Here is a 12,790-nt window from a genome sequence, read left to right on the forward strand (position 1 = left end):
TCTCTCTCTCTCTCTCTCTCTCTCTCTCTCTCTCTCTCTCTCTCCCTCCCTCTCTCTCTCTCTGTTTTTTTGAGACAGGGTTGGAGCATGTCTCCTAAAGTGACCTTTGGCAGCTGTGTATAGACTATGTAGTTACTTAGCAGCTCACCAGGATGCTGCCTGAGTGCATCCTGCCAGGTGACAAGGGCCAGCATAATGTCTGAATCCTAACAATGACTCCAGTGATATTCTGTTATACTCATAGATCAGTGCCTTCTTCAGCCATCATTATAGAAGCTTCACCGGCAACAAATGGGAAGAAATAAAGAGGCCAACAGCCAGAGATTATGCAGAGAGTAAGTAAAAAACAGTGAAGAACTCAGACTTAAATGGGATGTTTCCTTAAATTTTCCCTTCAGGTCTCATGGAACCTGATGGAAGAAGAAACAGAAACAATGTAAGAGCCAGGGGTGATGAAGGACACCAAGAAATTAAGGACCTCTAAATCAAAATGAGAATACCTCATGAACACTCACAGGGACTGAAGTGGTATGATCTGGTTCTACATGTGTCTGCACCAGGTCTTGTGCACATGTGTATATTATGATTTTCAGTTAAGTATTATTATGGGATTGCTGAGTATATGAACAAACTGACTCTTTGGCCTTCCCTTGTGCTTTCTTCATTCTGTTGCTTTGTCTTGGAAAACCTCATGTGAAAGGTTTTTTTTTTCATATTCATATTAAGAATGAATGAATGACTGAACAGGAACCTAGACACTAGGGTAAAGCTCAAAAAAATTATATTTAATATTAGAATATGTATCACCACACCACAACTCTGCTTCCTCCACGCATCACTGCCTGTGGTTTATTTGCTGGACTCATCAGACGACTCCACTGAGAATGTGTCTGTTACCAGACTGGAGATTGAATTCTTAATATAAGTTTAAAATATAATTATTAATTATTTGATAATATTTGCACTTTTTACATTACAAATCCTACCATTGTTTGCCATATGTCCTAGGTAAGTGGATAAGGAGCTGATTATTATAAAACAGAATAATTTCCATGACTTTTACCATACAGATAAGTATTTAACTTTTGTCATTTTATTAATATTTTCATAAATAGGTTAACTTTAAATTATTATATCCCCATCAAGTACACAGTAAAACTTTCCATCTAAAACAGTATTACTTAGAGCTGCTCATCGCTTAACACCAAGTCAGTATCAGAATTTTAACTCCAACTCACTGCTTTCAGTTCTCTTTTTAATGATCCAACTGGTAGAAAATTTGTTTTCCATTTAATCATAGGAGTCTTTCAGAGGTCTATAGGATACAAGTAATATATCGTCCAAAGAATTTACAGTTGAGCTGGCTTCCCTAACATGTCTGTGGATGAGAAAAATAATGAAAACATCTTTTCCCTGACACAAAGAAAAGAAAAATACTACATAGAAATCTTAGCTTCAGAAACTTGGCATTTCAGATTTGGAGCAAAAAAATAAAAAAAAAAAAAGATTGTCCAGGAAAAGGTTATTTTGTTTTTAGGATGTCCATGAATTTTTTTCTCTTGAGAATTCTTTCTACACTCTTTTTGTCAATTCTCCTTAGGGTACTGTACTATTTAGGATATTTTTGCAAAGAAACTGCCAACTATACTTGCCATACTCAATTTTATATCTGTTCTACCAAAGGGCGTATTTGGGGAGAAAACTTTCAACATAAATAGTAGAACTTTTTAAAGGATAATGATAAAACAAGTTTGAGTGGCACAAATAAATCCAAATATTTACTATAACAATTTTGTGATTAGGTGCTGCAAAATTTGAAAATAAATTCTAATTCATATCATGTAACTACATTTAAATTATTATCTAATATATTGGGCTGTATTTATAAAGAAAATCATGATTCTCTTAAAATTCAATATTGCAAAAGTTTTGAAAATGAACAGTAATTTTTGAATAGTTGCTTATGTGTATGTGTCTATAAAACCACTTAGAAATTTACAATCTAAAAGTAGATATATACATGTATACATATATTCACGCAAAAACAAGTGAAATAATTTAAAGAAATGTGGGAAGGTTTAAGGGGGTAAGAAGAAAGGGAGAAAGTGTTCTTGAATATACATATTCAACAGATCAAATAGTCTTGTGTTTAGTATATTTCGTTAAGGGTACTATTTCTCTAGTTCATCATTATGTCCTTTTTGCCCTAGTATGAGCATTTCTGTTTTTCCTTCCTCTGTTTCCATTCTGCCTCCATCTCCTTAGGACTTCCTCTTTCAGTTTCATTTCTTCTCTTTTCCTTACTATTACCACACAAGCAAAGGTGTGCAATTTTTCTTTAAATAGCATGCTATTTCATTTAATGATGTCAAGACATATGTAATTGTTTTACAATAACACAATTTAATTCATCTTCAGGACAGAGAAAAGTTCCTTTTATATTTTTATTATACACATTCTAGTGCATATGATGTAGTTTTTTCTTTAACATTTTTTTTGAAAAAATTTATTGAGTAAACCTCTCTGTCACTTTTAGTAACCTGTACATTTTTATTGGCAAAATGCTTGCAGATTTCTGCTAACTTGTGATGTTATTTATTTTATTAAAAAGATATAAGTGCTTTTTTATTATACATGGGCTTTACAATATTTTTTTTTTCAATCTGATTTTAGTAGCTAACCTGTTTATTATTTTATTAAGGAGGTGGCCTCTTTATCATAATATTTGAAAATATAATTAATTAAAGCCCACCTGTCATCACTTTGGGGTAGTATGTGTGGGTGGGTTAATGCATATGTGTATGATAATACATAATGCATGAAAAAGTAGAGTAAAACTTATAAGGGTAATATTTAAGATTGCAAAGATTTTTGTGGTTATTCACTGCAGTTTATTTAGTTTCAAAGGTAGCCTCTGATATAAAATAATTTTATAACTTAACGTTTTAAAACTGAGCACGACATAACATTTTAAATCTGTAATATAATCCAATTATTTGATTTCTAATGTTCTACTATCTTTTCCTCTGTGTAACCCTTATTTCCCAAATGATTAAAACCAAAATATTCATGAATTGCAACTGACTAATTCCACGTATTTAAAAGATGGGCTAAACATAATTTGAAGTACTGAAAGATCCATCAGTATTTCAGGTAGGTACCATGCATGTCAATACATATCTGATAACATTTAACGCTGTAGTTCACTTGCAAAATTAACTATATTTTAACAATATAATTCACAAACTATGGCAGAAATCAAACAATTTTGCATATTAAAAGGTCATTTATTATATGCAATTTGGAAAGAAATGATTTAAATAATATCTCTCCAAAACTGATGAGAAAAATGGTAAAATGTTTCATCATCCAATAATTATTGCAAAAATATTAACATTAAAGTTGAATTATTTATTAGAACTTAAACAAGTTCTTAAAGGGTGAATTTAATGGAACAGAGCATGATACTATGTAGCTAAATTAAATTTTGCTTTATAAATATGAATTATAAACATTAATTAGAATCTTTTACTTTGAATAATGCAAGATATTTCTGAAGAAAAACTTTTTTAAATCAGTTCATATGATGTTCATTCAATCTAACATTCCTCAGTTAACATTTTTGAACAAGATTTCTTAAAGCAATGATCATATATATATGTATATATGTGTGTGTGTGTGTGTGTGTTTTGTGGTACGTATTTATTTTGTTTTCTAAAGAAAACATAATTTTTCAATTGTGAGTGTTTCCTTTTAATACAAATAGCTGAAACTATATCATAGACATACTTTGAAAAATTTGATATATACATATATGTCTTCATTGTGAAATAAAATGCTACCAATTAATTCTTGTAAAGCACATTACTAATGAGTCACATAAGTGATTATTTTTTCCTTAAGAGTCATTCATTTAATATCCCATATTGATTAAAACACTTATATGTGGCAGTAAAACAATGATTGAATATTACAAAAAATATATATGACTGAAACTTGTTCATAGATTTTATATTAAATATACAATTGTTTTAATATGGGAATTTCTTTATTTCTGTTCAAAATGATCTCTTGTTACAGAAAGACAGCACTAAAAACATGATTTGGAGTAGAAATGACTTGAAACCACCATTAGAGGGCAGCACCTAACTAGGGAAAGAGGCACTTCACATGTATTCAGCAGTTTGAACAGATATCACAATGATTTTACCTAGAAATCAAACTTTATAGCCTGTTAGTTATCAAGCCACATTTGCAAATTCACAAAAGTCTAAATAACAACTTCTCATATAAATCAAGTATTATAATTTTCAGAAAGACATATTTTATTTTCTGTGACCAGCTGTCAGAGTTATGCATTCTTTGCCAATTAATATTGAATTAAAATAAAACGTATTTTTATTATTTCAAGTGAAGTAATATAGAGTAATTATAATAATCATGTAAATGTTTTATAAAAGATTATTTCATGTTTAATTTTAATTGCATTGCTAGGAAGGGGGTTCAAATAGAAAATAGGGATGTTATTATTTTGAAAATGAAATGGCAGTAGGCTTTTAATTCATACGTCTGAAAGTATGCTATTTGTATCATGTGCCTTCAACAGGAACCTCTCAAGGTTAAGCACTTGTGACCTGTTTTAAAAAATTTGTTGAGCATATTACTCATGTTAATGAAACATCATCGCATTGTTACTTGATTTTCTATTGGAATATCCTATATAAATGCATAGGCATAGAATTAAGAAGCATTTGTGGAAGAATTGATTTCCATGTATCTCTTGTAAATGATAATCTTTTACAGAGTGATGTTGGGACTAATTGAGTCCTGGTTTTCAGATGCTCTTCCCGGTCTAGAGCCTTCTAATTGAAGTTACTAGAAGCTGTGCCTAGCTTAGAGGATCAGAGGATGGGATTTTCACCTGTTGGCTGTTGACTTCAGGATACTTAAGTCTCCATAGTGCTATTAAAGAGGGGTTTTTGGTACCAGCGTTGGAAGGTCTGTGTGTCGGTTTGTCTGCGTGTGTATTCCTCAACCTCCAGCTCCTTGCCCGAAGCTCGTGGACTGGGTTCTAGCGCATAGAGCGCAGACAGGGGCTGCAGTGCTCTGCAGAATAAGTATTTGAAAACTATATATTTAGGGTAATGAAAATCGGGCTTCAATAAAACTGGCGGTGAGCGCTATGTACTTGTTGTACTACTTTACAAATATGTGGTTTTCGCATGTGGAGTGATTTATGCATATAATGAGTGAATATCAGTGAATTCTGAAAACTGCTATGGAATACTGATGTTATTACTGAAAGTATGTACTAATTTGTCAAAGAATGCCCACTTATGCTATTTTTCTGAAAAAGGGACAAGGGGCAGAGATGACATACTTTTCATAATTTGGACTTAATGATTGTTTTTTATAACATTAAAAATGTTAATATTTCCTTAAGACAGTATAATCAGTAATAGCAATGTTTTCTTCTTTTATACTTAATGTTTTCTTTTGAAATAGTGATAAAAAAGTTCTTTTTCAAAGCTTATACCTCCTGAAATCATTAGGCAAATTACCTAAACTAATATACAGTTGAAAAATGTGATTGAGTTTTTCAGCTGTAAATGTGCCTTCATGATTTTAAATACAAGCGTATTCACACATTTAATTTCGATATCACAAACTAGTAATTAACTGAAGATATGTTTCACATTGTTGAATGTATTGTCTTTTGTTTTTTCTGATTTGCTAGACCACAAATTTCAAGTATATTCCTTTTAGGAAATTCCTTGTTTATATATAACATAATATTCAGTTTAAAAAATTAAGCATTAGGAGACAAATTGCTTTGTTGTACTTTCTTTTCAAATGGCAAGCATGCATGCAAAATTAAAGTGAAATGAAAAAATTATTAATGCATTTATCATCTTGATAAAATCATGGCTAGGGCAAGTTCTTAAACTTTTATTAATAGTCTGTAAAGTATAGATTCACTCTTAAGTTTGCAAAATGTCAAAGGTTTACCTGTAATATCCAATGTAAAGTTTAAATTTGATCTATAACCAAGTTATTAATATATTCAGAAGTGTTCTCCAGGCATAGCTTGCATTTCTGTAGATTAATATCACTCTAGATCATGATTTAATTTTTGGTATTTATTATAATTTAATTCACAAGAAAAAAGCCTACTACTTTTGTACCGTTACACTTAGCTGCAAGAACCAGTTGATTTCCTATCATATTATTAAGAAGTTATATCAGTTCCCTTGAATGACTTCTTCTGTCATTAACGTCTGAGCTGCAGCATTTATGCTTGCAGGATTATTTCTCATAAGTACTTAAGTTGTTAAAGGATGGTATAAACAAGATTTATCTATGCATAGAGTCGTAATTGTACCTGGTAAAAATTGATCTGCTAGAGATCCGCTAGAAGGCTGTATTTCCTCTTATTTTATATTTTTTCTCATTTGTTCATGGATTTTGCCCAAATACATATTTTCTCTAGAATAAATGAGTGATTCTTGGTTATCATTGATTTTTATTTTCTGTGGAAAGAAAACCCAAGCGTAACAGAGGAATTATTTAAAATGTGAAAACTCAGGTCCACCATTGCCTTTATGGATACATTCCTAGCAACCATGTCACTATGTGGGAATTTGAATAAAAAGGAGCTCTGCTTACTCTTGGACAAATAAATAAATAAATAAATAAATAAATAAATAAATAAATCTGGAGGGAAAGGTCTGAGACAAAAGGGAGAGAAAGCATCAGTTTTCTAGTTTGGAAGTGAGAGGGGAAAAATCAGAAAAGGTAGAATTTGGCCTTGGTGAGCTCCGAATAGATCAGCCCCACTGTCTCAGTAGGTGGGTGCACCCCTTTTGGTCCTGACTTCCATGCTCGTGTTCTCCCTCCATCTGCTCCTCATTGGGACCTTGGGAGCTCAGTCCAGTGCTCCAGTGTGGGTCTCTGTCTCTGATGTGGGAGTGTCATATCAATCTGTTGATTTCATTGGCTGAGCAATAAACCAACTGCTTGGCCTCATAGATTAGAACATTGATGGGAGGAGCAAACAGAATAGGATGCTGGGAGGAAGAGGAAGTGAGGTCAGACTCTGCACTGCTTCCAGAGGGACCGGACAGCCGCCATGCTCTGCTCTCCCAGGCAGCTGCAACCCATGATGGACTTAGGCTAGAATCTTCCCAGTAAGCGCACCTTGGGGTGCTTACACAGATCATTAGAAATGGGCTAGTCCAGGTGCGAGAATTATCCTGTAAGGGCTAGAGTTCATGGACCAAGCAGTTCTTAAATGAATACAGTTTGTGTGTTGTTATTTCGGGCATGAGCTAGCCAAGCGGCCAGGGTGTTGGGGACGCAGCCCCGCCGCTCCTATTTCAACATGTCTCTATCTCCATCCATCACCAGATGAAGGTTCTATGGTGATATGAAAGATATTCGTCAGTATTGCTATAGGATAGGGTCATTTCAGGTTCCCTATCCTCAACTTCCCAAGGGACTAACTGGGGACATCGCCTTGGGCTCCTGGGAGCCACTCTAGGTAAAAACAGTGACTGAAAAAGAATGGGATAAAACTGGACTCTTTGATCATGGAGAACAATGAGGACTGATGAGAAGCCAAGGTCAATGGCAAGGGGTTCTGATCCTACTTCATGTTCCGGCTTAGTGGGAGCCTAGCCAGTTTGGATGTTCACCTTCCTAGACATGGACGGAGGGGGGAGGACCTTGGACTTTCCACAGGGCAAGGAACCATGACTGCTCTTTGGATTGGAGAGGGAGGGGGAGAGAAGTGGGGGGAGGGGGAGAAGAATGGGAGGCTGGGAGGAGGCGGAAACTTTTTTTTTCTTATTCTCAATAAAAAAAAAGAAAAGAAAAGGTAGAATTTTAAGGAAAGCAAATTCTAAGACATCATTTTCTGTATATAAAGAAAACACACCTTTATCAATGAAATACACACACACACACATTTTCTTAATCTTTGCCAGCATGTTAATTAGTACTGAAATTTGCAGGTAACTTTTATTCTATAGATGAGAAATTTCTCGGTGTCCTAATTCTCCAAATCGGCTTCTGAACCCCTAACTTGTACAGACCAGTATGATGGCATAATTGGTAAGTAGCATTTTGCATTTTTCTTAAAGCGCTGTCTGTTAATTATCTTCATAATAAGGAAAAAACTAAAGGCTTGATTAGACAATTGAACTTGCAGAGAGGTTGAAGAAGTGGGTTCATAATCACGAGTAATGAACATAAGCTATTTGTAGTCCCTTCATTAATAAAAATAAGAATAATTATTTACTCTCAAATATTTTATGGTTCCTTAGGCAGTATTTGAGTAGACACACCTGTAGGAAACATGGTAATCTATCTGATCTGATCTGAAATGATACCCAATTATACTGCTGTCCCACTCAAATGCTAAAATGTCAAACTGAATTCTTTTAAGATAAAAGAAAATTGTGACAGTCATTATCATTTTGAAATAAGACCCAGGCATAGATTTATGGTGCAAAGGAGAACCATTAAGTAGATGAGATCAGGAGATGTCAAGCACACAAAGGATTCTTAGTGGCATCTCAAGAAAGAGTGACTTCAACTCTCAACATAAAGATTTATAAATGTAATCTAAAAGGTTTCTCATCTAATTGTTGAAAAAAACTAAAAGCTTGGACTTGGGATAAATGTTAAATGATATGAGTTACAAACTGCCCTTTTGTTACTACATGCCTGTTGATATCTTATTTTCTTTCTGTTTCTTCTTTATTTTTAAGTGATGTTTAAATTTTTTTGATTCCTGAGTTTAAGTTATGTATAAAATTTGTACTTATGCTCCCAATCATTCAGGATCTCACTAGTTCTCAATTTTCATTATGACCATTTAGAAATTATTTTAAAATTAATATGATCTGATGACTATTATTTATCTAATATGCCTTTTGTATGTAAACTATAATATATTAAGTTCTTCCTATTAAAATCTATAATTATTTGGATGTGAAGTGTCCTTAATGTTGTAGATCATAAATTAGTTACAAAGAGGTTTCCAGAATAAGAATAAATGTGATTATTTGAATTAATATAAGATTTATTGAAAACTAGAGAAAACTTTATGGGAATTGTTTTAGTTTATCTTCTAGACAAGATAAAGTAAGGGATTAGAGTAATACACTAATGCAGAGAAATATACACTCCAATATAGATACGTTAAATCAGGAAGAAGAATATTGAAGAAACATGGTACACTGTTTTCTCTTCCATGGTGTTTAATATTTCCAGCCATAGTGGACTTACATGGAAAAAAGTGGGGGAACTGATAAATATTGTGTTAATTTGTAGATATTGTTTTCCCAAAAGTCTGAGTCTCTGATACAGAAAACTAAGTCTGCATTTATGAGTTTCTTTTATGGCTTATACTATAATGGATGGAGGAAGCAAAACTTTTGTAGGTTCTAATTACCTCCATATGAGTTTCTCTGACTCTTTGGATCTCTTGTTGTTAGCTTTTCTTTTTCCTGCTTTTTATATGTGTAATCATCAGATAAAACCTGTAAAATTTAAAGTGCTCAGACATGGTTCATCACAAGCCTGCTCTGAAGACATGACCACGTTCTGCTCTTGAGCACATAATAAAATACAGTTTGACTCACAGAGAATTTTAAATATCTACCACCACTCATGTATTCAAGCAACTCTATACATCAAATCTCCCTAAGTTTCTCATCAGGTGTTTGAAAGATTACACTTTCTGCCAATTTCTCCTGTTTCCAAATCTGTGGCAACCACATTCCAGTTTCTGTGATTCTGTGAATTTAACCCTGATTTCAACTGGATGTAAAATGCTACAGCAGTGTCTTCCCATGTCATATATATGACATAGTCATTCATTGTCATATTTTTCCCCAATGGTGCGATTTAGTTTCTTTTGACCATTGATTACAGCATGTGTGTGACTCGTGTGTCACATTATATCATTTATAATGTTTTATAAAATTAATTCATCTACTTTATTTTATAAGTAGCTCTATGCTCTCAAAACAGTGAGAGAAATGCACTGACTCTAAATGCGCACCCTCTCCACAGTTCCTCCACCTATATAAGCTTTGCACAAGTGTGAAATGTTGATAAACCTGAACAGTAATTAGGAGAGCATGGTATTATAAATAATGAAAACACTTTATGTAAATGGATATATGATCTTCATTCATTCACCAACTGATGGAATATTTTCATTTATTACATATGTTGACTTTTAAAATCTGGGTTTTTCAACCTGTAGGTAGTGATTTGACAAACCCATGTTTCCAATAATATTTACATTAGGATTCATAAATTAGAAAAATTAAAGTCATGAAGTAGCAACGAAATTATTTTATGGTTTGGGATTATCACATAAGAGTCTGTTTAAAGGGTTGTGACATTGGGAGGGTTGAGAACCACTGTTGTAAATGTTTTTGTAATGAACAGAGATGTATTAATATTTATTTTAATTTTTTGATTATTTCCCATATGTATACTTTGATAGATTTCTAGATCATCGAGCTGCTCAAAATTTTAGTGTTGTGATATGACCATACTTTTTTTTATTGTGTCTAGTCAATTTTATGTTTGAAGTATCTGTGTTACCTAGCATATCATCTCACATAATTTTGGGAATTTACCAGTAGATAATTGCAAGATTTTCCCCATATGGCACTTTGTCACTATTTTCAGGATGTGTTTTATGCTTGGTTATATTAAGATTGCACTCAATGATGAATTTATTTCTTAATGTGTTATTGATACCCCATTCATAGGTTTTAGAAACTATAGATAAGCTACAAGTAGATATTCCTACTCTTTCAATAATAAAAGGATGAATAACTTAACTACTTTGAATAAAAAAAAGTGTGGAATACTTCCTTTTGTGCTTTTAGGCAAAGTTGAACAATTAACAGAAACACTCTTTTTAGCTGTCAAATATATATGATTATATAGAAGAACTCAATTCAGCAATGTGTTTTGGGAGTATGTTTTAAGGAAAGGATCACACTTTTCTACCAACAGTTTATAATTGTGCTCAGAGTGGAATGTAATTGATTGTCATGATTCTTTACATACATTTGAGCACCACACTTATGAATTCAGTTCCTCAATACACCTAAGAAGAAAAAATGGTAATCAAAGTTCTACACTGGGTAATGCTCCCTAGTTAGATGGAGAATGTGTTCCTATTAAGTCAAAGGTCAATTATTTCTTCTATGATGTGGCAAACAAGTGCCATTCATTTGTTTAACTACTGCTTAAGACGAGATATTCCTTCCTTTCTTGATAAAAATGTCATTTGTCATCTTCCTCAAACTTCTGGGACTGCAGCAACTGATGCTCTTCAGACACATCATCTGGCTGGAAACCTGAGAGTCAGACTTGATCAGGCTATGACATATGCAACTGAAAGTTTTAAATCATTCCAAAGACATTAGCTGTCTTGCCAGGTCATGCTCCAAAACACATATCCACAAGACATAATAATTGTTAAACATGAAAGAAATGCTTGGTATTAGAAAGAATGTTGCTCCTATGTAAACAAATCAGATACAGTTAAAACTAATGCCAACACCCGCAATATACGCTACAAAGATATGCTCTCAAAATTTCAGCCATAGAGCAAATTAGCTGGTTCCATAACCCTTTGTTTTCTTGTCCCCTATACTTTACCAGTCCTCTGGTTATCCTGTTTTATTTTGATGTTTACCTACCCCTTTCCTTACTCAGTTCTTCCTGCAACAGTTCACCACTATTGCTAAAATTACCAACAATCAAATTATGGTTCACTACCAGGCCCTGGACCTTTCTTGATGTGGGAGTGATTTCTTATTAATAAAGAAACTGCCTTGGCCCATTTTATTGGATAGAAAATTAGGTAGGCGGAGTATACAGAAGAGAATGCTGGGAAAAAGAAGCTGTGTGAGGAGTCGCCATGATGCTCCCACTCCAGACAGACGCAGGTTAAGATCCTCTCTGGTAAGCCAGCTCATGGGCTACACAGAATATTAGAAATGGGTTAGAACAATATGTAAGAGCTAGCCAATAAGAAACTGGACCTAGCCGGACCAGGCAGTGTTTGAAAGAATACAGTTTCCGTGTAATTATTTCGGGCATAAGCTAGCCATGCGGGCGGCCAGGTGCCGGGGAGGCAGCCCTGCCGCCGCTCCTATTTCTACAGATGGCGCCCAGACGTGTGGCTAACTGAATCCACAAAAAGCCTGAGAAAGCTTGGGAAAGATTGGAGTGAAGCATGTTTTCTTGGTAGCAGAAATTTCTTGGGTCTACTCTGCTTGCTAGAGGCAAGCAAGCGCTCTCATCTAAGAGAGGTTTCCTGACTCAGCTTCAGCTGCAAAACCCTGCAGCTCATTAAGAGGTCCTGCCACGAAACACTTAAGTGGCGTTGGTGAAAAACTGAACGCATGCTTTTCGGATTTCAGCCATAGCAGGAAAAAAGCTGTGCTGTTTAAAAATGCTGGCTTTCTGGGCTGTCCTGCCACGGCAAACTCTGACTCTTTTACGCAGGCGGTTCGTGTGGTTTGCAAGCACAGGCTGCTGAAGCTCGCTTGCTGGCAGGGACCTTGAAATGCCATAGAGTTGTGGCAGTAAAAGTGGCTACAACCGGTACCTCAGCCACGAGGCTGGAAAGCTAAGGAATGGACTGGATCTACCTGGCAAAGCCACGACTTTAATCCTACTCATATTGCTCAGTAATTTAAAGGCTCGTGTGGTCAGAAAAAGAGAGATATACAGTAAAGAGATTCAAAGA

General features: G+C 34.2%; 1 long non-coding RNA gene across 1 annotated transcript in view; it reads left to right on the top strand.

The window, feature by feature from the left end:
- LOC126503119 (uncharacterized) overlaps positions 1 to 565 on the top strand; it is a 2,658-nt gene extending 2,093 nt beyond the window's left edge. The window contains exon 3 of the long non-coding RNA XR_007592170.1: positions 399 to 565. This is a non-coding gene — a long non-coding RNA (uncharacterized lncRNA). The remainder of the gene's footprint in view (positions 1 to 398) is intronic.
- The last annotated feature ends 12,225 nt before the right edge of the window (positions 566 to 12,790 follow it).

The sequence above is a fragment of the Alexandromys fortis genome, unplaced genomic scaffold, assembly GCF_014885135.2.
Source record: "Alexandromys fortis isolate MF-2015 unplaced genomic scaffold, M_Fortis_MF-2015_v1.1 scaffold_43, whole genome shotgun sequence".
NCBI classification, from domain to species: domain Eukaryota; kingdom Metazoa; phylum Chordata; class Mammalia; order Rodentia; family Cricetidae; genus Alexandromys; species Alexandromys fortis.